The sequence below is a fragment of the Python bivittatus genome, unplaced genomic scaffold (genome assembly GCF_059951505.1).
Source record: "Python bivittatus isolate LINGU-HERP-01145 unplaced genomic scaffold, Pbiv_v1 ctg000700_np1212, whole genome shotgun sequence".
Classification (NCBI taxonomy): Eukaryota; Metazoa; Chordata; class Lepidosauria; order Squamata; family Pythonidae; genus Python; species Python bivittatus.
In genome coordinates this window covers 80,099,622-80,126,468 of record NW_028277098.1, presented here as the reverse complement: position 1 = coordinate 80,126,468, position 26,847 = coordinate 80,099,622, and the positions used below count along the sequence as shown (strand labels likewise).

General features: G+C 38.5%; 1 long non-coding RNA gene across 1 annotated transcript in view; it reads right to left on the bottom strand.

Annotated features, from left to right (window-relative positions):
* LOC148214263 (uncharacterized) overlaps positions 1–6,471 on the bottom strand; it is a 28,542-nt gene extending 22,071 nt beyond the window's left edge. Inside the window, exon 1 of the long non-coding RNA XR_015798392.1 lies at positions 6,384–6,471. This is a non-coding gene — a long non-coding RNA (uncharacterized LOC148214263). The remainder of the gene's footprint in view (positions 1–6,383) is intronic.
* Between the last annotated feature and the right edge of the window lie 20,376 nt (positions 6,472–26,847).

Here is a 26,847-nt window from a genome sequence, read left to right as displayed (position 1 = left end):
GTGCTTGGAAAGACAGAGTGACAACAGCCTTAGATCATAGATTCTGGGGAAACTAGTTGTCAGATGAACTCCAGAAAAAAAAAACAGCAAAAGCAAAAACAGACAACAGCACTTCTGGAGGAAGATGAGAATGATTAATCCAATCAATAAAGATAAGAGCCTTTATTAAAGATTATCTTCTGGATTAAAAATGACAAAATGTAACTATTCTCCCACTCTTATCATATCCACAGATTGCCATCTGGTAGCCCCATTTCAGGTGAACCAGTCTTGGGGAGAGAGGGGCCTGAGGAACATCTTCAGGGCTGTTATGAAAAGTATTTAAGGCATTTAACAGATAAAGTCATTCTGGTTGTCATCCACAAAGCTCTTCATGGCACCCAGCTAGTTAATTGCAGGACCTCTGTCTCTAGCTATTTCTGCCCATTTCACATGATCCAACAAGATGGGCATGCTTCCTTTTCATTAAACAATGTCATCTGAAGGGACCTGGGAGATGTGCCTTCTCTGTCACTGCATCTGCCTGTGGAACAGCATGGCCTTGACACTATCAGTCTTCTGTAATATGTTGAAGACCTGGTTTTTCACTCAGGCATTGGGCCATGGTATACATTTAAGTGATCTATTTGTTATGGATGTACAGTATAAGCTGCCTCAGGTGCAATGTGTTTTAATTTTTGTTTGATTATTTTGTTGCTGTTCTTAATTAGATATTAGCTGCCCAGAGTCAAATGGTAAGTGGGTGGCCACCCAAAATGAATGAATGAATGAATGAATGAATGAATGAATGAATGAATGAATGAATGAATCCCTGCAATGGGCAGGGAGCTACCTTAGATGATCTCCAAGATCATTTTCAATCCTTAAATTCTTTGTGATTAGCAATTTAATCTTATCCATGTTAACTCAAAAGCTAAGTTGCAGTTCCTCCAATGGGACTTACTTCCACGTATGTCTACAGCTTCAGCCACTACTAGATAAATTAATTTTTCTTCTTGTTTGCCTAGCTAAATACACTGATCAAAATGCTGAGTTTCCCTTTTTTTCTAAGTAAAAGGTATTTTGCACTAATCAAAGTAAGATCTATGTGTTTCTCAAGAAAAGATAAAGTAGGCAATCCAGGATGTCACATTTCAAGCCTTCCTGGACCTATAAAGAGATTGCCACTGAGACCTCTCAATACCCTTCAGCATCCTTCGATCACAAGAGCTTGGAAATGCTGGAACCCAAGGCAGCAAAAGGTCTTGTTAGACTGATGTGCTTCAACAGCTCAAGGTAGCTCTTCAAATTTATGTGCTGCCTCTATACAAAATATCAGGTTGATATCCTAGAGTTATAAATAGCTGTCAAGTCTGATGGGCTTCTAGCATCTGAGCTTGATTTGAGGCGTAACATTTTTGCATCAATGCACCTCACTGAAAATCCACAAGAGTACAGCAAAGATTGTACCTGTGAGATTCAGAAAGTTGTAAAATAAGGGAGATAATCACTTGATTTGCCAGAGATTTTGGGAGGGAAAAATAATAATAATCCCCTCAGGCAGTGTTTATCTGACCTCCTAAATGAGTGAGAGCTGAAAAAGGCGGTAAGAATTTATACCAAGAGCTGGCATTTTGATTTTACTAAGGGCTGAAAGCAGATGACCAGTGCCAAAATTAGAAGAAAGCACCTATTTTCTCTCTGATATTTTTTCCCCATCTTCTCTTTTTGGGGCAACAAGCTGCAGAGAACAGACATATCATTCTTAGAATTTCAGCCTTGCGTAGAGGCTTTGTAATTCCCAAGGGCCACTTGAACCTAATCTGGGCCCTAAATTTGTCCATATCTGATCTATATATTTGTCAGGCAATGGGAATCTCTTACTTCACAGCAGAGATTTTGCATTCTCTGCCTGGAGGAAAAAAAACCTCTCTTACTGTGTCCCACAAGGAAAGACTTACTTCAGTTCTAACTACAGATGAGTAAAATCAGAAACATCTTTTAGAAAGATGTTCTAAGCAGTTACAGAATCCAGAACCCAGCACACGTAGTCATGTTCACCTAGGTTGCCACCTTGCCAATGTATCAGAAACAGAATCCCAAATATAATTTTCAATGCCAAGATTATCTAATCTCTGGGAGTTATAATTTCTAATCTCTGGGAGTTGTAATTTTTTAAAAAGATGAAATGTCTTTGATCATATAGAGATTGTCTGCTTTCTTTCATCAACACATCCATTCTTTGCCATCTGGGAAGAGGAAGCAGTATTTCTAAAGAAGAATGTCTTGCTGCGAGGCAAGCTTTAACCCTAGCACCTTTTTTTTTTTAGAAACGTTTCACTGCTTGTGACAAATACAAATTAAGCAATTTCCACTGGTCTGTTTTTTATCATATGCAATGCTCTGCATTTAGAAGTTCAACTCTATAAGACAACCCTAATTTTAAAATGAACAGATAGAGCACTGTACGCCAAAGGGAGTTCCCTAAGCTTGCTGTGTTTCACTATTGGTGCATTTCTAAGGCACCCACGCTTAGGCCAAGAAATTACAATAACATGTGGTGTATGCTTCTTGAATCCTTCACGTCAATGTCCAGCTTCCTTTCTTTGTCCCCAGTGCATCGCGAAAATGCCCGGGATGTGACCTGCTCAGTGATAGTGGCTTTCCCCAAAGCACTCCATCTGACCTCAGCATAATGAACAAAATTAATATGGCAAAGCCACTAACACGGCACCACTTCCCAGCAGCGCAGCCACAGCCTCTAATTGATTAGTCCATAAAAACCTGTGCACTAAATTGAAAGGAGCTGCACTAATTCTCTTTTATGTTAAATTTCTGTCTCTCTCGTTTATCGAATTCTTTGTCCAATGCCCCCTTTTTGCAGCCTATTGTGGGCTTGCTGTGGGCCTGTTTTCCTCTTGGCCAGATTAAGTACCTAATCAAAATCTTGTCTCCTTTAATGGCATAAAATTGAAAGATAGATATTGCACTTTACACAGCTGATTAAACACTGGAATGTGGCTAAATGCTTTACAGGGCTTGTTACATTAACTAACTCTGTCATCTGCCAGCTATCTTATAATTGCATATGCTCATGTTCCTCCTGGTGAAGCCAAGGTAAGGATGCTATCCCCCCCGCCCCAAATTTCTTTTTTATTCTTCTCCCTTCTCCAAGATTGCCAAGGAAGTGAAGGGTCAAAGATTATCTAAAATCTCCCCCATCCCATTGTTGGATGCAAAAGACCTCCTGACCCCAATGTAACATTTTTAAAACTGCAGGAACCTCTCTCTTAATCCTGGCAAAAAAAAAAAAAAAAATGAAGTACCTAAATGATCCAAATGATAAAAATAAAACCTCTTATAACTATGGCTAGATGGTTAAGTTATAACTGAGAGATTTGTGCTTTAGGAGGAACACTTCAGACTGCAGGTGAGATCCCCTTCTTGAATGGTCAAAAAATTAAAAGTAAGCTTGCCAGCAAGTCAAAACTAACATGGTACAGTAACATCTTGCCCTGGTGTTACAATTTTTATTTCTTTTTTTGTATACAGGAATTAAGAACAAATGAGTACTTCAAAAGTGTACTGTCTAAAATGATGCAGTGCCCTCTACCTCTGACTACTCTTTAAATGTGTAGGTCAGTCCTTCTACTCCACTGATGAAAAAGCAAGTAAAATAGTTGCCATTCCTTCCACCCATGGTCTTTTTATCTGCCGCCTCCCATTGCCCTATGATCCAGACCTGGACTCCTATTAATTTCAACATGCACACACACACACAACACACACACACACACATTTCCAGGCTTTAAAAGAGCTTGTTAGTGGCCTGGACAAGATAGACCCTCTCCTGCAGCATATCCCCAAGAATTACAGCCCAATCTGCTGTCCATGCTTTCAATATATGCACGTGCAGAACCCCTTCAGATAAGAAGAGTCTTTGCTCTACTCGTATAGGCATTCCACAGAGAAATACAAGCAGAGCTCTTTTATACATTGGCCAGACATGCCTTGTTATGAACCTACCCTCTGCCATAGCTGCTTGGTGGCTGTTCATGTATCCTTGAATCCATGAAGATACTCAAACAAAAGTTTATCCTTTGTGTTGCTGACAAGGAGCTGGGAATGGAAGATGTTTTAGCTTCTTGTAGATCATAGGAGAAGGATGAGCCAGATATGGAGTGGGCAGAGAAGGCTTAAAAACTCCTATCATGATGTGGCAAGATCAGAGAGAATTCTGGAGGGAAGAAGTTTAGTAACAGAAACTCTGGCTGGCATCTAAGAGTGCTCTGTAATAGATTAGGCAGCTCTAGTTGCTTGCTGTTGAAGATGCCCTGTTGGTGTAGTGTGTTCTATTCAGAGTAAGATTGGCTGGTAAACATAAAAATGGACTGAGCAGTTGACACTAATTAATATTTATGGAATGGTGGGTAATACTGGAACAAGACTCATCCCAGCATTGGAGAGCATGCCTTGCATAAAGGGAACAGTGTTGTGGGACACATAATTAAATGACCCTACAGTTTGGCCAAGGTTGAAGATAGACCAAAAGTTTAGCTGCCAGAGAATAATCAGCCAGCCACTTACCATCTCTTCAATCTGAAAGTGGATGTTAAAAGGCAGATGGATTTTGTAAGCCCTTTCCTTAGATCTAGAGTGGTTAATAGGAATACAACTAGTATTTAGGAATTGGAGAAATACACACCTGTTAGAATACACATATGTAAAGCTTATATAGTGTTAAGATTTGCTTACTTAAAATGCTTTTGGAAACAAATACACATCTAGAGAAAGAAAATGTGTAAAGTGCATAAGACTACATTATTCTATGCTTGGCTAATGAAAGTGGGGTGCAGGAGAATCACAACAGAATGCAAAGCAGTGTAGTAAGTCTTGCAGCCTGCAATGTAAAGTGTCTGTTCTGATAAGGTCTGGCTTATATCCAAATTCTCTTTATTTCTAAATAAAAAAAGAGAAGAAACTGAAATCTTGGTGGTCTTGGCTGTCCAATCAAATCCCAAACACTGTGTTCAGGCATCCTTGGATCATGGGTAAAGTGTCCATTGTGTACTGCAACAAAAGTGGGCTAGTTCACATGTTTCCACAAGCCCCTCCTGTTATCATTTTTTTCAACATCTATGTGTGCAGAGGGAGGTTAACGGAAAAAGTAAACAAAAGGTAGAGGGGGCTATTTAAGTAGAGGAAGCCAAAGCTGATTCATCTCCTGCTTTATCTATGGATCTAAGGAAAAAGAGCAATACTTCAGGTCCAACTTAGTAACCTCTCCATGAGTCAAAGAACAACCTTCTACTTCAATTTACAACCATAGAAAAATCATGGTTCTGATCTTATAGAATGCCTACACAAGTAAAACAGGCACTCCATGGTTGACAATCAACTTCCACCTTGTGAAAAGTGACAAAGTGGAATTTTTCTCCACACAAGGTTCATTCACTGGCAAAACAAATAGCTTTTCAATAAACCCAATGATATGGTGTGGATGGAAAAGTTTTGTCTCCTTTGGAAGAGGTACACATTCAGATTATCTGCACTTTCCCAAAATGGACAGTGTGTTTGTTGCTCCAGGGCCAAAATGCACAGCAGAAATTGGATAGAAAATAGCTTACATTGTAGATAATATACTCCCTGCCTTATTTCTTTAAATTGTTGAAAGGAACCAATTTTTTGAGTAATGTTGAATAACCTTTCAGTGAGTTATTCTGTCAAACAAGAATCCAGCCCTGTTTTCAAGACACCATATTTTTAAAAAGCAAGTAAACATTTTCCAAACCGCAGGCAGGTTATTTCAAAACTATGTAGCTGAGTTCCAAACTCATTTTGTTCCCATACTGAAAAGCTTCCAAAATGCAAAGAGTAAATATTCCCCAAAGAAATGTAAAAATGCCCTCCCTGGACCTGTGTTCATAGCTACTAATGAAAGTACTACATATCCTAGCATTCAAACAGACCCAGAGGCCTACTATATTCCCACAGGATGCCTGGCTATTGAATGAAATACACATAATTTTTCTTTTACATTTAAGTGGTGTTGAATTAAGAGACATGAATCAGACTCAGCTGTCTGTACCAAAGGCAATTAATAATCCATCCATCATTTGTTTTTATTCCAGAAGGGTTCTTCTGCCCAAATAGACTTCACATGAAACCCATGAATGAGTTCATCAAACAGCTCAAAATCTAAGCTTGATGAGTATACTGTGCAGACTTTACTAAGTGCCTCTTATTAAAGATTCATAAAGGCATAATATATATTTTAATAAATCAGGTTTTCAGATATAAAATTCAACCCTGAATTAAACACTTTCCACTAAGATAACTAAGTTTTATTAACATTTAGAATGTTCCACCTCACCACTGTATTGTCTTAATAGGTATTGTCTTACCAAAAACTGTGTGAAATAACAACACACAAAGCTGCACTCCAGCATAGGTATTGCAATGCACAGATGGCAGATTCTGCTGTCCCCTTTCAGTAAAGGGACTTCTAGATGAGTAGATGATGCCACTCTATCTCCTCACTCTCAGTGGTACTCAAAAAAGATAAGAGAAGTGAGAAAAGAAATAAACAGATACAGCAGAGGAAGAGCCAAGGATTTCTGAATTAAAAGTACTGTATGTTCCCAGAATGTTTTATGGAAGAGTTTTGGTAGACATTCAAGAACGTTAACTCTTGATGACTCACAAGAGCATTATCATATAAAGTAAAATATAGCATAAAAAGTAAAAAAAAAAAAATACAATCAGGTGAAACCATCATTCAAAATTTATGCATTACCATTTCTTGTTTATGAATTACTAGCTATCTGAAAGTTTCTGCTTCCATATCCATGCTTTTCTGTTTTGGAAACCGCTGGAGGCATCAAAAGAATGTATTCCCTGGGAACATAATGTTGCCTTTCTAAGATATTATGGTCACAGTCTATCAGGGTATTCTCCAAAAAGCCTGCCTGATGCTTTCTTACTGCAGAGTTGCAGCAGTTCTGAAAGACAAATTAGACATGACAGTAGATCCAAAATCAATCTTCTTTTGTGGAGGAGGAATCTATATGGTGCCTATATATTTTGTACCATGGGCCAAATAAAAGTTGTTGGGGGAATAAGCTTCAGTTTGGGAAAATGATGCAATAGGAAATGACTAACCCTATTGACGTCACTTTCCTGATCAAAATCAAGAATCTATCACACCTTTTGTCTCTCAAAGGTCTGTGAGATATTCAATTACATAATTATTTTCTCAACTGGCAAACACTGCATTTGTACCATAGACAAATAGCCTTTGCTTTTTATGTTCCAGTTCAAAATTCTGGATAAGTGCAAAGTGTTTCCATACCTGTGGAATCAAATTACCTTTTTATAAATACCAACAAACTTCTCATAACATCTCTCCTTCAGTTCACCTCCTTTTGTTCTACTCAAAGGGCATATGCAAGATTGCAAAATGGAAGGAAGACAAAAAGAAAGATAAATACAGTGGTACCTCTAGTTACGAACTTAATCCGTTCCGTGACTCTGGTTGCAACTCGAGTTGGTCTCAAGTCGAGGTAAAGTTTCCCATAAGGTTCAATGTAAAGACGGTTAATCCGTTCCGCCCTCTGAATTTGGTCGCACCACGAGGCAAATTTCCCCATAAGGTTCAATGTAAATACGGCTAATCCGCCCTCCAAATTTGGTCGCACCCCAAGGTAAATTTCCCCCATAAGGTTCAATGTAAATATGGCTAAACAGTTCTGAAACATATGCATTTTATTTTTAAACCTCAAAAACCTTCCAAACGCCACAAAAACCTTCCAAACGCCACAAAACATATCACAAGCCTCACCAAACGTCTCCTTGCTACGGCGATCTCGCCCACAGGAAGCCGCGACTGCGTGGCAGCAGGGAAAATGGCTGCGGATCCGGTTCATAAGTAGAGGTAAATTTTTGGGGCCGGAGCTGGTTGTATCTTGAAACATTCGTAAGGAGGGGCGTTCTTAACTAGAGGTACCACTGTATTTTATCCCTTTTGAATGGAGCTAAATTAATAGTAATTTGGATCACTAGGTCACAGGACAATTCATAATCATTTAATCAATTTCCTTTTCAGACCTAGAATCCCATTCCTCTTTTTTAAATAAATAAATAAATAAATAAATAAATAAATTTTTGCATAAATAAAAGGCATTTTCTTTCTGACCATGTAGCTAAGTTAAGATGATTTTATCCATCTAGCCTGATAGATGTTAAAAAAAAAAAACCTTCTAAACTTCTATCTAACTTCAACAAAATTGCATGTAGATATAATAACCAACATGAAATTAAAAATCAAAAATGCCTGAAAATTTTTAATGCTTCAAAATAAAATCTTTATAATAATAAATATTACTTTCTGGAAAGATAGATGTTTTAAAATTTTATCCTTTTACATTAAAAAATTGATGTAAAAGTGATTTCATCCTGTTTAAGAGAATTATAGCATAAGTAACACCTACGTTTTTTCAATGAAAATGACCACTTGGAAACATACAGATCATCTTTAATGTAGAAATCTCCCCGCAAGAGAGATGGATGGCCATGACTCTACTGGCCTTTCAGAAGGCCATGAAGATTTGGCTCTTCCCTCAGGCATTGGGGCCTGGGTGAGAGTTACTGAAGGTCTGGCAAGAGTGAATGTGATTAGTGGGAATTGAGATTCTTATAAAGGTCTCAGTTAGGTTTCTTTTTTTGCTTTTAATAGATTTTTTTTTCAGTTTGTATAGATAAGCAGCCATATAAATTGGATAAATAAATAAATGATTGGTTCTCCAGAAATCCAGAGGTCATTCTTTTTCTTCTTTTGTTCTTATCAACATTAAGATATCCTTGTTACCTTTAGGAATTTGTTTGTTTGTTTTAAATAAAATCTGGGAATTTTCTGCATAATACAATTGCAATTTCTGAGACAGTTACAAGTCGTCTGTTGGCCCTCATCCAAGAAAAACGGTCCACAAACAAAGTCAAAGTTTGATTGCCATTCACAAATTGCAGATGAGTGAAATCCACAATTACACTAAACTGCAGAAGGAAACCATACAAGAAGAACTCCTGCCACCAGTCTAATAGTTGCAGGCATGGTTGTCTTTCATTGTATGTACAGTACTGCAGTACAAGGCATTGTGTCTGGCTAGAGCAGTCCTCTGCTGGGAATATGAACTGTTGTTAATTTATTTCACCTCCAAAATGTACATTATCTGCTTTCTCTGTTAGATTTTGCTGTTATTTTGTTGCATTTTTATTTGAAACTTAACCTGAATTTATAAAAAATGCTAAAATACAAGGTGGTTTCTTTGTGACTGAGCATGTTGTATAAACCTGTTTATAAACCACAGTTTAGAGTTTAATATGTGTCCTGTGAACCTGGCTAACCACAATTTATTCAGTAATAAATATAGTAGTCTGATCCAGTGTTTTCCCCTTAATTTCCCCTCAGTGCCAGTGCCCAACAGGCACTGGCAAAACTAATGACAGAATAATAAAAACAATCTGATTGTGTTCTCTGCCGGAGGACCAAATATTTAAAATTCTATTTTCACAACCTCACGGAAACAGATACTTTTAATGACAGTTCCATCAGTTTGATTAACAGTCCTGTCAGATGGATCATTAATGGAATTAGCTGAAATATTTGAAGTAATGGCATGCAAAACCTATCAGTGCAATTTAGATTTCTGTTTTCACCATAATAGAGTTGTTTGATTCATATTCTTTATTTTTAAAAAAAATGGTGTACATAAATTTATTTCTTGACTGTTGCATCATTGGTTTTGTAGGTTTATAGCAGAGGGACACTCTCATGTGCTGCTTTTTTGCTTGATTACACCTAATGCATTGGTCATTCTGTGGAATTCAAGTTGCATTATACTTAGCCAAGATAAGGTACTTCTAGGATGATAATAAAATTGCTAATGACAACGTGATGCAAATTTGTAGAATCTCAAATTCCAACACAAATTCTAATTCAGGCAGAATTTGGTTATAATTCTAATTTGCAATACTATGTCTAGTAATTATTTCCTTTCGTGTTGCAACAAGAAAGAATGTGCTTGCAAGAGCAGTTTGGATCTTGCTTTAAATGCAGAGAATAGGAAAATAGGTGAATGTGTATGAATTATTTAAAACTACATGAAAATCATCCTCCCCTCCCCCCCAAATCTTCTAACTTAAACCTACTTTATTGTTGCAGGCTCTAGAGATGAGTGACATTTAACACAACTCTGTCATGCTCCCATACACACTTCCTGTCTGACAGCCAGAGGGGGAAAAATGTATGGATAACAGGCAAGCATATGCAGATTTTCAGTGCTTCAGCCTATTTGATCTATCCTTCCTCCCAGTTTCTCCTGAACCAAACTCCATGCACCATAACAACAATCAAAAGGAGAAATATTGCCATCTGGCAAAATTTCAAAATAATATCACCTCATTTGTTGCATGACTAAGAAACGCTTCCCATCCGATAAATAAGAGATACTGAGAATTAATGCATGGAAGGGGTGCTTAACCTATCCACATTATCTGTAGCTCTTCCTGCTTGGTTGCGTTAGTTTTCCTAAGTTTAAAGAAAGGGAGTTGTGTGCACATATGTGTTAATCAGGGTGGTCGGGGGGAATGATCTAAAATGCCAGATCCTCACAATGAATAGCATGCTGAATATTTACACTATTAGCTGTAATCTTGTTAAAACAAATATCAACCAATTTTCAAATGTTGTATTCACCTGAAGAGACTACAGTAAAACTTTGGGTTAACTTATAGATGATCTAAAGACAGAAAATGGTTTTGGCCCATAGAATAATAGTGGAGAGACATTGTTCATTTAATTCACTCACCTCTTTGTCATGTTCAGGGGTGTCTGCAAGTTATAGTCAAAAAAGTCAAGATGTTGGCCATAATGGTGTGCTCAAAGTACCACCTTTTTTTAATGTGTTCTACACACATAAAAAACAGACAGAGCTTCAATTGCACCGTAATGACCACCATATTGATTTTTTTTTTTTACTGCACTCTGCAGATTCTCCTGGTGAGTTTACTCTCTCCCAGTTCACAGGTTCACATGCTACTTCATGAAATTCAGAAAGGGGCAAGGCTGTTGTAAGCCTAAAGCTTAACAGCAAATGATCAAAGGAATGAATGTAGAATGTCCCACGTTCATAGCGCCATTTTACTGAGAACAGGTCCAGATACAAGAGGACATTCAAAATTAAATTCAAATTTGCCCAGTTTTATTGGATTCAGATTGTTGTTTTTTTAAAGGCAGTCAGAATAGAAACAGGCATCTGCACCTAACATAACAAAACATGAGTCATGATGTCAACACACAAATGCCACCTTTTTATAGCTGCATTGTGATGTCGCACTCAAGTACATATAGGGCAGAATTTGGGTTGTGATGTCATAATACCTATTTTGCCACCTATCCCTCTTTGAACTTTCATAGGTTTGTTTGGGCTATTTGACAGGTTAGGGTGAAACCCTTCTAGGTGACTAGAAAAATGGTCAAATACTAAAGCCCTAGACTTTAAAAAGAAGAAGCCGGGGGGGGGGGGCACCTCGCTACTCCAGAAAAATAATAACTTTAAAAAAATGCTTCTGTCACATTTTGAATTGGCAACATCAGTTCAGCTCAGCAAAACATTATGCTATTTTCTAATTGCTGGCAAGGAGAGGTACAGAACCTATTAGAGTGCATGATAAGCATCAGCTTAGTAGAAGAGGTAGTCCTTCCTCTGCAAAGTAGCCTATAAACTACTGTAGTCAGCCTGCAGCAAACTGAAACACTCTGGCCCAAACAGACAGGCATTCTCAAGCTGACAGGGAGGAAAAGGGTAGTTTTGAAGTGGAGCAGAGAAATGCAAGTGGAAGTTGCTTTCAGGGTGAGTAATGGATCAATAGAGGGTGACATCCATTTCTGCTCTCCAGAAATGGTTGCTAGCCAGTTCTGATGACGGGGCAAGTCCAGATCTGACCTTAGTGACATTGTCCTGGAGGAAAACCAGTATGGATTTATCCTCTATTGGAAAAGCTTTCCAATTCAGTGGTGGATGATGGCCCAGGAGTCTTTATCAGGGGCAAGTGACTTGCACTTCTAAGATATCTTGCAGCTCATGGACCAATTTCATAGGGCCATTGACTTGCTGATTTATTGATGGACTTAATCAATTTCTAAAGCCAGCCACGACTTAATCAATTTCTAAAGTTATCCACCCAGTGAGTGTTCTGATTTCAAAGTCCTACAGAAGAGATCATTTTAAATCTCTAGTAAGAGCTATTCATTCCTTCTTTGCAGCTTGCTGCCTGGGAGAAAGGGGTAGAATAAAAGTCAGAAGGGGTAGAATAAGGATCAGAAAAAAACCACCAGCCCATCTGCCCTAGCCTTCCATAACCTGGCATTCTCTACATATTTTGGTAATACAATCTCCAGAATTCAAAGTCATAGTGGTCTTTTGGAGGGAAATTTTGGAACTTTCAATCCCAACACATGTTGAAGGATGCTAGATACAACAGCATCACACTCTCTAGCTTTCAAATCGTGAATGAGCTAATAATCCAGGAGGACTTTACTGCAAGTAAAATTCCACCTAGCAAATTCAAGACTCAGAAATAGAGGACATCCATACTGAAGATTACTCTCACACCTATGCAGCTCTTTAACCTGATGTTAGAAAACATCACAAGTTGGTGCTATACCTAATGTTTCCACTCAAATACAGAACCAGTCAGAACATTTTGTTTTGTACTCTCTTCCTGTGCATTCCAATGAGATCCACCCTCTGATTTGGCCATTTCTCAAAAATTGGCTTTTCTAGATATTAGAATGAAATAGAATCTAAGCATTGGCTTTCTACTGTTGGGAACTATTCATCCTTTGCCCTGTGTTCCATTACATTCCCCTGTAAAGACTGAGGAATTTCCAGAGAAGATTTGAAAAGATACTAGGGATGTAGAGAGAAAGAAGAGATGTTGCATGACCTAAAGTTAATAACTTAATACTGCTCCAGGTTACTCAACATCGTACAAGATATTGTTAATAACGTTAAACCCTAAGCAAACTTTATTCTCTTAATTTCCAGGATGCGATCTGGTCAGATAGCTTTATTGCACTGCCTTTTCCAAAAGAGACAAAGGGGAGGAAGAAAAAAAGAGATGGGTATAAGAAAAAAATGATAATTTACGGAGTGTTGTACCAGAATTCCAAACAGATTTTATTAAGACAGTTTACTAAATCTGTCAGAGACCTCTTAATCTAAAACTGAGGTCTTCTCATAGACTCACTTTTTAGCTACTGTAAGGTAGGTTCCCAATTGTGCAACTGCCTCCGGTTGCTATGGACATGTCATATCACCCTGCTAAATGTTAGATATAACTCACAAAAACCAAATGCTCCAAGAGATAAATTCTATGTGTATGTTTTCTGCAGCAAGTTGAGATAAAGTGTTTGGCAAGGTCTTTTTTTATATATAGAAATCTCATTTAAAATACAGCTGAGTGCTCTCTGAGCTATTTCTTTTGATTGGGAAAGCAAATAGTACATGACACAGAGGAAATGATAGATTCTTGATGTGTGACTGGGTAAAATAACACAACTGTAAGCACATAAACTGCTCTTTTCTCAACCAGGTGAGCTATACTTTTCTGCGTGCAACATCTTTCAGTAGGGCAACCCTATGGGGCTGCAAAAATCCAGGCCATGGCTGGAATAGAGAGACAGAGAATGTTCCTGTTGTTGTTCCACCACCTTTGGTGTCATCTGGTGATCCTCCAGATTTTTGCACCTTCAATTTAATAGCCATATATTGGAAAGTGTACATATTTGTATTTTGTTCCACCCCAAATTAATTATCATCAACCTTTAATCATTACACTTTTGTCTTTACACTGGAATAATACTCTTTTTTTTTTTAATTTGAAACTAATAACATCACCCCAACAACTAAGACCAACTGCAAGTAGCTTCAACACGAATCAGTTTACTGATCCTTCTAATTCAGCACCTCCTGTTCTCATGGCAGCTGCTCTTTAGAGGCTCTAAACCCCTAAATATATTTAAGATGAAACATTTCAGAGCACCACAGATATGATGTTAGAGAAATAATGCAACAACAGTTAGCAAAACATGAATTAAGTCTGGGAAGGGAAGAAGGTGTTGGAAAGAAACTTGAAGTGTTCCCACCTTGACTGTCTTTGGTATAAGAGGGAGGGTGAGAGAAATGCTGTCAGTCTTTCAGGATTCCATTACTATAGCTTATATCAATGTTCTTCAAACTTGGCAACTTTAAGATGTGTGGACTTCAACTTTCAGAATTCCCAAGGCAGAATGTTAGCTGGGGAATTCTGGGAGTTGAAGTCCACACATCTTAAAGTTGTCAAGTTTGAAAAACACTGGCCTATATCAATAAAAATAGAGTGCCAATATTTCTTCTGGAGTCCACTTCCTGGCCTAGTCTATCCTGAAGGGTTGACATGATGGGGATTATACCATTTTTTTAAAAAGTGTACTGATCTTGTTTTCAGTATTACAATTGTGTGTCTGTGTGTTTTTTTTCTCATTTTAACATGGTTGGCTTTTGAGCACCTACAGTTGGAGGGAGCCACAAAAAGGAGCTGCAGAGTCATTGGGAGTCGGGCGGCATATAGATATTATTATTATATTATTATTATTATTATTATTATTATTATTATTATTATTATTATTATTCACACAGTCAGCCAGATGTTTAGACTGGATTTGGCATTTTTATCCATCTACTGAGTCCTTCCCAAGGATCTGGGATAGGCAGATGTTGTTGTTTGATGGTGTTAGAGGTATCGTCACAGGCTATAAGCTGTTCCAGATAAAGCTGCCTTTTGCTGATGGTGATTTTGTCAATGCCAATGGTTGGTGTTTGGATGTTTTGGAATTGCACCCAAGGTGCCTATTACTATTGGTACTATTTTTGCTTTCTTTTGCCACAGTTGTTCTACTTCTATTTGCAGGTCTTTGTATTTTGTGATTTTCTCCGGTTCTTTCTCTTCTATTCTGCTGTCTCCAGGTATTGCAATGTCCACTAGCCAGACTTTTTTGTCCTTCTTGTCAACAATTGTTAAGTCTGGGGTGTTGTGTGGCAGGTGCCTGTCTGTTTGAATTCTAGAGTCCCAGAGCACTTCAGCTTCTTCATTTTCTATTACCTTGTCTATTTTGTGGTCCCACCAGTTCTTGCTTGCAGGCAAATGGTATTTCTTGCAGATATTCCAATGCACCATTGTTGCTACTTTGTCATGCCGTTGTTTGTAGTCAGTCTGTATGATCTTCTTGCATTATCATCATCATCATCATCATCATCATCATCATCATCATCATCATCATTTGGCCCTGGGCCTACAGTTGCACATTTTGATTTACAGGCATTGGTAGAACTCTGCTGGCTCCTTGACACATTTCCCTCTCTTAAACTGGCAGTGTAGGAATGGTGCTGAAACCCTATGAGATAGCAGGGTCCTCCACTTGAAAGGTGACCATGGTGGCACAGAGAATTAGGCTCTCCAAGTCCTGGAATTCTTAAGCAAATCACACTCCCTGAACAAACTGCCCGTACTGACAATTATATTCTTTCCAGTGACAAAATGGCAAGCCAGTTACATTACAATGTTGTGCATGAATATTAATGACTTGGAGTAGGAAATTGAAAGTTCCACCAGCTGCGGTTTTCCCCCAAGTATCCATTAACTAATTGTAAGTGCATCACAACAGAGGCCATTAGCACTCTCAATATTCCCTTCCTTGAAAACTTCAAAGTTCACCTTGAACAGGAAGAAACGAGCTCACTTATAATGTTATCAGGTGATAACCCCTCTCCCTTTTTTCACTGCTACCCTTGCAAATGAAAGCCAGTGTGAATGAAGCCAGTTTGCTTACACTTACATAAAGGCTGCAGGAAGCAAGAGCTTAATTTGATCTGAAAACCTCCCACAGCCTGCACATTTTGAAGACCCAGCCACAAAGCCAATCAATAGGGACCATTCAGATATTTGCTGTCAGGAGCTAAAAGAAAATAGATACCAAGAAAGCCATAACTATGATAAATTTTGGTGCCGCTTCCCTCTGACTAATGTAGGCACTAAAACACTGCATGAATATCCTACTTTGAAACATGTCATATTTCTGAGAGGCCAATCAATCTCAGGTCCTCTGTGGACCACATTAAAATGCATTTGTCACTGTACATTTATGAAATATTGATGGTATTTTTAGGGGGAGAAGTGTTAGAAGGTGGAGAGGTGGATCAAAAAGTGGGGAGGGAGCAGCTTCAATGAATTATCTTTAGGCTACAACAAGAAGAAACGGATTCAGGAGCTTATTGTGGGTGAGTGTGAAAAACATCATCTTAGTACTGCATGTCTGAAGCAAGCATGTGAGCAGTAGGCAATTTCTCACAACTGAAAGAACTGCTGTAGTGCCCTAGGTTCATCAGTTTCAATGATTTTGTAATTTTCTTCATCAGAAGAGGGCATGGAGTCTACATTTCTATGCAAGGTACATTTTAAGAATGACTACATGGGTGGGTATGTGTCTCTGTGTGTAATGGTAAGTGGGAATGACCTTGGGAGACAGGAGGAAGAGCCGCAGACTAGACAACTGTCATGTAAAAGATATCTCAGCCCTCAGAAGGAGAAGAGGCATGAGAAGTGTTTCAGAAGGGACCCTCCCTAGTTTTCCAGAGAATAAAAGGAGGGGAGGGGAGAAATACTTTCAGACTTGCAAGATTCTGTTAATGTAATCTTACAATAAAGGTAGAGTTAGTGTTAATTGTTGTGCTTCTTGTCTGGACTACCTCGAAGGGCTAACAGCGTGGGTGTGTTTCTGGGCATTAAATTTTATAAACATAACTAGTGTACCATATTTCTCTCCGAACATGTTTCTACATTATCAGGAGTGTAGCATAAGGCAGACAGAAAGACCAGTTTTGACATAATATGCATGACCTAATCAAATACATTTCAAAATGCTGTTTCATATTTAAGTACATAGCACCAATATTTTTGAATCTGAAAACAAATAAAGCATAAGAGGGGCAAATATCACATAAAATAATTGGTAAAACTAAAAGGGGGGGGGAGATTAAAGGGGAAGAAAGAAAAAGGATATATGAAAAAGATGGGATAATATGAAGGCAGAATACCATCATTATGCATGATAAAGAATAAAAACAAAATTCCAAACCATGTTTAATACATGTGCACCTGAAAGGCACTGCTGAATATATGTTGCAAATAAACTTCCCAGGTCTTGCAGAACTGTGTACCATCAGTCTGTGAAAATGAAATAAATATAATTAAACTCTTTTAAAATATGATATCGGTAGGTAAGTTAGGCACATTGGAGTTAATAGAGCCAAAATCTGAATCTGGTAAAGTTGCACCCACTTCAGAAACTTACTTTGGGGGGAAATTATTCCTAAGGATGCATTTTGTACTTTCATTTTAAATGCTATAAGCCACCTTGAGTGCTCATTTAAATGGAAAGGTATGGTATAAATCTATAATAAATAAAACTGGATTTAATGAATGTCTAAGGTCCAGTTTTCCAGAATATCCCCAGATAAATCATAGCAGTTACACAATACACTGTTTGTTTGTTTGTTTGTTTGTTTGTTTGTTTGTTGTTTTTAATGGTTTTATGCCCAGAAGAATTATTCCTAAAACTTGTCATGGTGCAGTGTTAGCATTAACACTGACCAGTAAAAGAAAAAAGAACCAGTACGGAAAACATGCACAACAGGATGTGTATGCATGTGTGCACATTTCTGCTCTGTGTATTCTTGAATCCAGCAGGATATAAATACAATAAATAAATAAAATGTTTATGGAATGGATATCTGTTGCTTCTGTGTATGTGTACATGAAAGAGAATGGGGGTATATATATTGCCTCTGTTTATATGTGTATGTGTCTAGTGTTAGTGTCAGACCTAGCCCAAGGAACTCCAAGAGACCATGTAAATTCAGTTCAGCTATGTTTATTAGCTACAACCTCTAGCAAGAATCTTCCCAGACTGAAACCCCAGCTCCCAAGTCAGCCAGCCACAACAGTGTGAATTCCTCAGGGAAGTGCCAGCCTCATCCTCTTGTAGTTCCCATGCTCCATCAGTGAGCTAAGAAAATGCTTATCTCCCTGAGCCTGGCCTTCATAATTCCATTCCATCACAGTTAGGGTCTATTCAGGATAAGTATGCAATGTGTGTATGTGTGTGAAACATAGAGAGGATTTAATCAATGAGACTGTATATGTGATACATTTAAATACTGAGAGTATGTTTGTGAGCTCTCACAAAATGGTTGTCACGGTACACATGGCCAATCTCAAAACACCATTTATTATAGAATAAAAGGGTAAGATTTGTCTACAGTGATCCCTCTAGCCTCTCAGGGTGCTGTCTAACATCTCAGCTTACTTCTTGCTTTTTTCTTGGTGGGTGGTATAGTTTCAGTCAAAGCACTGGTCTCCCTCACCTATTGTTTTTATGCTTTGAGAATGCCTCCAGTATATATCTGGAGATCGACGCTGGTATTTTGCCTTGCAACACACTAGCATCTTGGCTATATTTTTAATTTTTTAAAATCTTAAATCAGGGGAGAAGAAGATACCAAGAAATATGTTCGTGGATCCTTGGCAGCCTGCAGGCTCCATGCTGAGAACCCAGAACCCTGTTATGGTTGTATGTGAAGTTGACCAGGCCTATGGTGGTTCCATATTACAGCAGGTGAGTGACTCTAAAATTGTACTGAGAGGATTTCTCTTTATTAGAGAAACCACTTGGTATTCAGCCAAACACATAGTGTGAGAATGTGCCAATTCCAAATCTAAATGTTACAGCCAGACCCTCATTTTTATTCCTTTCCTCCTACTTTATGCATTCATTTATCTATCAAACTGATAAAGATAAAAATAGAACTAACACAAGGCAGTAAAATCAGTTGCCAAATTCACTGTGCACAGGGAGGTTCATTATACCATCTATGATAATGTTTTATAGTCAGCATTTCCCAAAGACCCTGTATTTACATTCCTAAGCACTTTGCAAATAGCTACTCCATGCACAGAAAGGATTGGCAGCTTAGGTGTCAGCAAAAGGTCTTCACAATTTTGGAATGTGTTCTGACTGGAGCATAGCCAGAACTAGGTTTGGCAACGTTCACAGCAGAACATTATGCATTTTCAGCTCAGTCAATTGTTTGATTTAACTTATTCATCTCAGCCAGTAATGGCAACAACAGTAGCTGTGCACTTTAGAGCTTAAAACACAAACAAAAAGACTCTCATTCCACTTAGAACAATTAAATACACAACTGGGGATGTGCAAGGAATTACAAAGGTATGAAGAGCAGCAAAACTAGGAAGAAAAGTTCTTTGCCAACCTACTCTCCTAAGTCATCAGACTGAAAACTAGAGTTCAACAGTGCAGTCCTATGCATCAGTAATGCAGTGACCTAATTGTGGCGAGCTTAGCAGCTGGGCCTTAGAAGAGGTCTATCAGGAGAGATTCCCCCTCCTGCCTTCATTGCACATCAATAGAATCAGGGGAGGAGGGAGAGGAGCACATTCTCACTGATAATTAGAATTAGCAATTAAGAAAGTGTTAGAGCTGACTGTAGCAAAGGCCGCAGTAAACCATGATGATGCCATAATGACAACATGCACACCATGATATCATCATGCAAATCATGCTGCCATTACATACTTGCATCTCAACATCTTACACAAGCGCATTAAGTCACAGTATTTGCATGATACAGGTTTTACCATTTGAGATTTCCCGCCCATCCAAATTCTCCTAGTGGATTCCCATGACTGAATGGTCTGCCTGAAAAAGAGATGGTGATAGACTCTAAGCCTGTCCTTGTCCCATACCCATATGTATCTCATGGAAGTACTTTTAAAAGGACCTTGGGTTTATAGTTGTTGCAGCAAGTTTGTTTTTTTGGCTGAAAGCTGATCCGGTTCTCAATCCAAACATTCTACAAATAGACCTTATTTTGACCATCTAGATAATTAGGGTGTATGGTTCTAACTTTGCAGGTATCCACCACAATATCTTATAATCAGCCCTACTTAAGCATTTGGATATAAAGAACAAAGGTGTCCCCACCCTGGCCAGGAGCAGCTGGTAAATAGAGGGTAAGGTGGTAGCTAATTAGAAGTAACTAGTTATTTATTAAGGTTTGAGGACTTCCTAAATACATGGATATGGAGCTCATTCTCTTCCCAACCCTTCTGTCTATTTTTCCTTCCTGCTTGCTGTATGGCACACCTGGAACCTTGATCAATTATAGCAAATTGGAAGGGTGAGGGATGATCCAGCAGAAGAGAGAACAGGCATAAAGCCATGACCACCTTATGTCCTACTGTAGCAGATGAAAAGACATCCTAGAGAGTGAAGTCAAGTGGGCCTTAGGAAGCATTGCTAACAACAAAGCTAGTGGAGATGACAGTATTCCAGCTGAGTTATTTAAAATACTAAAAGATGATGCTGTTAAAGTCCTGCACTCAATATGCCAGCAAGTTTGGAAAACGCAACAGTGGCCACGGGATTGGAAAAGGTCAGTTTAGGTTCCAATTCCAAAGAAGGGCAATGCCAAAGAATGCTCAAACTATCGCACAATTGCACTCATTTCACATGCTAGCAAGGTTATGCTCAAAATCCTACAAGCTAGGCTTCAGCAGTACGTGAACCGAGAACTACCGGATGTGCAAGCTGGGTTTCGAAGAGGCAGAGGAACTAGAGATCAAATTGCCAACATTCGCTGGATCATGGAGAAAGCACAAGAGTTCCAGAAAAATATCTACTTCTGCTTCATTGACTATGCAAAAGCCTTCGATTGTGTGGATCACAACAAACTCTGGCAAATTCTTAAAGAGATGGGGGTACCAGACCATCTTACCTGTCTCCTGAGAAATCTGTATGTGGGCCAAGAAGCAACAGTTAGAACCGGTCATGGAACAACCAATTGGTTCAAAATAGGGAAAGGTGTACGACAAGGCTGTATACTGTCACCCTGCTTATTTAACCTATATGCAGAGTACATCATGAGAAATGCCAGGTTGGAAGAATCACAAGCCGGAATTAAGATTGCAGGGAGAATCATCAATAACCTCAGATATGCAGACGATACCACCCTAATGGCAGAAAGTGAAGAAGAACTAAAGGGCCTCTTGATAAGGGTGAAGGAGGAGAGTGCGAAAGCTGGCTTGAAACTCAACATTAAAAAAACTAAGATCATGGCATCTGGACCCATCAATTCCTGGCAAATAGAAGGGGTAGAAATGGAAGCAGTAACAGACTTCATTTATTTGGGCTCCAAGATCACCGCAGACGGAGACTGCAGCCATGAAATTAAAAGACGCTTGCTCCTTGGGAGGAAAGCTATGGCAAACCTAGATAGCATATTAAAAAGCAGAGATGTCACCTTGCCGACAAAGATCCGCATAGTCAAAGCTATGGTTTTTCCAGTAGTAATGTATGGCTGTGAGAGCTGGACCATAAAGAAGGCTGAGCGCCGAAGAATTGATGCCTTTGAACTGTGGTGCTGGAGAAGACTCTTAAGAGTCCCCTGGACTGCTAGGAGGTCAAACCAGTCAATCTTAAAGGAAATCAACCCTGATTGCTCATTGGAAGGACTGATAATGAAGCTCAAGCTCAGATACTTTGGTCACCTAATGCGAAGAGAGATCTCTTTGGAGAAGACCCTGATGCTGGGAAAGATTGAAGGCAAAAGGAGAAGAGGACGGCAGAGGATGAGATGGTTAGATAGCATCACTGAAGCAATGAGCATGAAACTGAGCAAACTCAGGGAGGCAGTGAAGGACAGGAAGGCCTGGCGCAATATGGTTCATGGGGTCACAAAGAGTCAGACACGACTTAACGACTGAACAACAACAACAAGCAGATGAAAGGTATACAAATGTTCTCTGGCTTTTCTACTCTGAGCTTTCCAGAATGAAGCAAGAAACAAATAAGGTGAGGGTTGGACTGAAGCAGGAACCAACCGAGTAACAGATGACCACATTGCTGTATTCTGCAGTGATGAGCAGCAAATATTGATAAGGAGGGGCAAAAGAAAGAAATGTCTTCTTCCAAACTCTTACTGACAGAAATCATCTGGGAAGTAATTTTACAAAAATATAGATGAAATCATTGCAAACTACTGTGCAAAGATTTATAAAAAGCAAAGGGAAAGGTCCTGAAAAAATAAAAAATTTCTCCCTCCTTGCTTTTTCCATTACCAAGGATTTGTAGATATGACATTTCCTTTGTTTCAAGCCTTTTTAAAAATGTTAAAACATATTAAGGAGTCGGTCATGCAACAGTGGTGGTTGATTTGCATATATTAACATAATTCTCTCTTAATTCATCATATTCTACCTAGCACAATAAAAGTCTCATCACTCAATAAATATGCACCTAATATTAATTATTTGTTTGTCCATTCATTCCATAATGAAGTATCTGTGGGCAGATTAGAAGAAGAAAACCCCACAGATAGTAAAATCTAACAACAATCAGCATGAGAAATATAAAATGTATAAAAATAGACATTTTAACCAAAGGCATTACAATTTGCTATAAATCTTGGATGGAAATCCCTGTGAGGGCATTCCATAGATGGAGTTGCTGATAAGTCCCTCTCTCTTGTAGCTCTCTGCCTAATTTCCTTTGGCAGGGACCCCCAGAGAAGAACCTTTGAAGATGACTTAAGGGTCCTGGCAAGTACATATGGATTCAGTGGCTCTAAGCCATTGAAAATTTAAAGGTCAACATCAACATTTTGAGCAGTCTGGAAATGGATTGGGAGTCACTGTACCTTACATAGGAGAGGCATCATATGACCTTACCCTTCCCAGTTAATAATCTAGGGGCTCTGTTTCAGAGAAACGTAATTTTCTAAATCATTTTCAAACGTAGCTCTATGTAAAACACATTGCAATTAATCCAACTGGAAGATTACCAAAGATCATGTAACTGAGGCCAGGTTTTCCCTACCCAAATACAGTCCCATCTAGTATATAAGCTTAAACTGATACAAGGCACTCCCACCCAGGTCAGAACTGAAGGTTTTAGGAAAGGAGTCTAATAGTATTACGAAATAACATAATGAAGTTTTGTGACTGTCTTCACTTCAGAAGATGCAGTGGAGTTACTGATTTTCAGCGACTCTGAACTAAAGTCAGTCAAGATGACAAGAGATGAAATTTTAGATCTTATTGGCAAACCAAACATAAAAATAAAATTTATGTGTATCCATGTGTGAATGTTTTACAACTCAAAATGTAAAAATATATCTAACATAAATACATAACGCATTCCTTTAAAAATGCTTCTCTGCCACAGGACTACAAAATGATCAGTTTTCAAAATGAGATCAGGGAGGATCCAAGGAACTACAAGCCAATTGGCTTAATGTCTGTTCTGGGTAAACTGGTGGAAAGTATTACTAAAAGATAAAATTATCAAATGTATAGAAAGACAAATCTTACCATAGGAGAATCAGCATGTTTTCTGCAGGCTATCTGTTATCCCACTAACTTTTTAGAGCTCTTTTAAAGTGTGAGCAAACAAGAAATTTGGGGTGATACAGAAGATATAATTTACTTGGACTTTCCAAAAGGTTTGACAAAGTCTATTTCCAAAGATTCCTGAACAGACTTAAGATTCAAGAAAAGAAATTGGTTTTTGATTGACAAATAGTTAAAGAACAGGAAGTAATGAGTAAGGAATGTAGATATATAAACATTGAGTTCCCAAAAGAACTTCAATGAACGCTTTCTGTTTTCATAAATGATCTACAATTAAAGTAAAACAATTAAATAGCTGTTCATGGATGATACCAAATTATTCTGATTGCTTAAAATAAGAAGAAACAGTGGAATGTTCAACAAATAACCATTAAACTAGCAAATGTGCTTTTATAAGCAAATTAAAATTATGCACATACAGCATGAAGTCCTAATTTCACATATGTGGTGAGGTCTGATAACCATCCAGGGAAAGAATCTTGCATTGAACAGTTTAATGGATAACTCACTGAAAAGACTGATTTGCATCAAATGATCTGAAAGAGGTAAATTCCATGTCAAAATCAATAGGAAAGGAAGCAAAAATAAAACTGCCAATATCATAATATCTTCATGATTTATGACCTATGGTTTGACCACACTTGCAATACTATGAACACTATATTCCCTTCCCCCAACCACCCAAGGATACTAAAAATGCTGGGAAAGGCTAGCAGAATGATCAAAGAGTTGGAGGAAAAGTCCTATTAGAAAAAACACAGAGCTTCTTAATTCAGCAAAAAAAGACCATTAGGGGAACATGATAGAAATGTGTAAAATTATGCATTTCATGGAGAAAGATGAGAAAAGATAAGGGAAGAGGCCTTTCTCTCATAAATATTAGTGCTAGAAACATTCAACGGAGGAAGATCCAGGTGTCAGAAAAAAAGGACCTACACAGGACAAAGTAATGGGAATTCAGTACTTCAAGATAGTCCCCAACTTTAAAAGGGGTCACTATAACTTTAAAAAGAGAATGAATCCATTCTAGAAGATAAAGGATATAAATGGCTACCAGTTAGGATGGTTGTGTATTACTTCCAGTTTTATGCCTATTCCATATGGGGAAGGTCTGCTTGTGACCAAGGTGAATCCCCATTAATGAAATCACACAGTGAACAAGCACTTACCAATCTAGGCTCTGGCTTTTTCTTGTTGCTACTCAACCTTTCCTCCAACCTGTGAAACTACTTCAAGCAATGACTGCTTTTGTAGAAGTAACAACTTATTTCTATGCTGTGTTGCAAGGTTGAGGACCAGGTAGTCACTAGAGGAAAAATCTAACTCACTCTACTTCCCAATTCCAATTATGACATCAAGGCCAAATGTTAAGACTAAGTAAAAGGAACTGAATTGATAATATCATAAGAATCTTAGCAGCTCTCTATGATGAGCACAGAAATGCCAACTGTGGAGTTTTATACCTGCTTTATGGAGGTAAACCTTTTCAGTAGAAAACTGAGCAGGATAGGATATGGCACTCCCCACTGGCCAGAAGGGCAGTGATTGGCTGAAATGTGTCTGATCTTATTCACTGAAGAAAAGGCATATACTTGATTCTCTAAGTGCTATAGAGACACCAAAAATTAAACAAGCCCATATCCATAATATTATTATTACTACGAACTAGTCAATCCCTACTTCACTTAAATTGTAAAATTAGATATCTTGAGATATGGGAAAGCAGATAGACTGGAGGTACCCTCAGAGTCATTGAGCTTCTCATTAACTAGGAATCAGGTTCATCCTGCTCTGTGTGCCTATGACAAACTTGTAGGAGGTCTCTCCCCACATTTCCCTGCCCTTCTACTCAATTCATGACATTTTCTACATTTGTATAAAGAGAGAAACTTCATCTGTGTTGAAAAGCTGGAAGATTGGTTGGTAACCCTGAACTTTTTTTAGTTTAGATTTCTTGATTTGTCTTTTTATTGAGGCATGAAAATATGGACATGTATTAATTATACACCAATGAACTAAAATGTTCTTCTGGATTGTATTCCTTGCTCCTACTATCCACAGTTGGGTTTCCATGCACTTTAGAAGATGCCTAAACAATTTCCTCACATATATTCTGGGCCTATGAATTACATCAGGACTACTGGCTCCTACTATCTGGGACTGATGTCTGTCCTTTTCTTCTTGCAAGATGGATTTCATGTAATATTTCAGATGTTACTTGCTCCTTTCTAACTTACAAGACCAGGGCAATGAGTATGGACACTAAGAAACAGGTTTCATACTCCTGTCCTTGTAACATTGGCACACAAAAAATAAGACACATGGCCACCCTCACCTTATTTTAATGTAAAACTAGCCAATCAATTTAATCTGGGGGGAAAAGCCAAGTTCTGCCAGCTGTGTGTTGCTGGTTCTATTAACAATTAGTACTTTATAGATGTTCTCCTGCTCTTGGTGATAAGAGGGCTTACATGGCTGAGTCTTATACTATGTTTATTACTTGGGTGGGCAGTGCCATTTTGCCTATATTATTGGCTACTTCCATGTGCTGCTGGGCACAGCCATTCACACCACTACTTCAACCTACAGTGCTGCTCCAAACTTCCTTGTCTGCCTGATAGGCCTCAAGAGAGGAGAGGTTCGTGGGATAAAATGGGACAAATACTTTCAATGATCTTTGTAACATCTCCATCTGCAAATCTGAATATTGCTGAGTATGGGTCTCATGATCTTTAGAAAGAGCCCCTGTCACTTGGGCCACTTGAAAGGGGACTCTGTAGGGACATCCACTTATAGCCCTGCCCCATCACATATTAAGAAGAGCAATTAGTGGATTTTTTTTTTCCTGCCAATGAATGGTGCAAGGGTGGGGAGAATGTAACCAGGAAAATCCACCAATCGCTGACCTTAAATTGTCCTGCAGTCCAACTGTAAGGAAAAGTCACTCTCAAACCCCATTACAGAGGCGGATTAGAGTTCAGCCATCCGTACAGCACAAATTATGCCTGTATACTATTTTGGCCAATTCAGGGACTGGCAGATTGCATGTCAAAGTGACTGTATGACTTCGCCTATAAACTTGAATCCGCAGCATAATTTAGAACTTTATTTCAAGCTTGTTATTGTTTTATTTGTAGGCTTGTGGCTTAGGCTAGCTCCCGGTACTCCTAGGCTTGGTAATCTATAACATCCTTGTTACTCACATTATGTAGCTTTGCTTTTGAGAGCTTTCCTCTTCTTTTGGTTTACTTAAGGCATTGCCTGATAGTGTTGCTTGTCAACCAT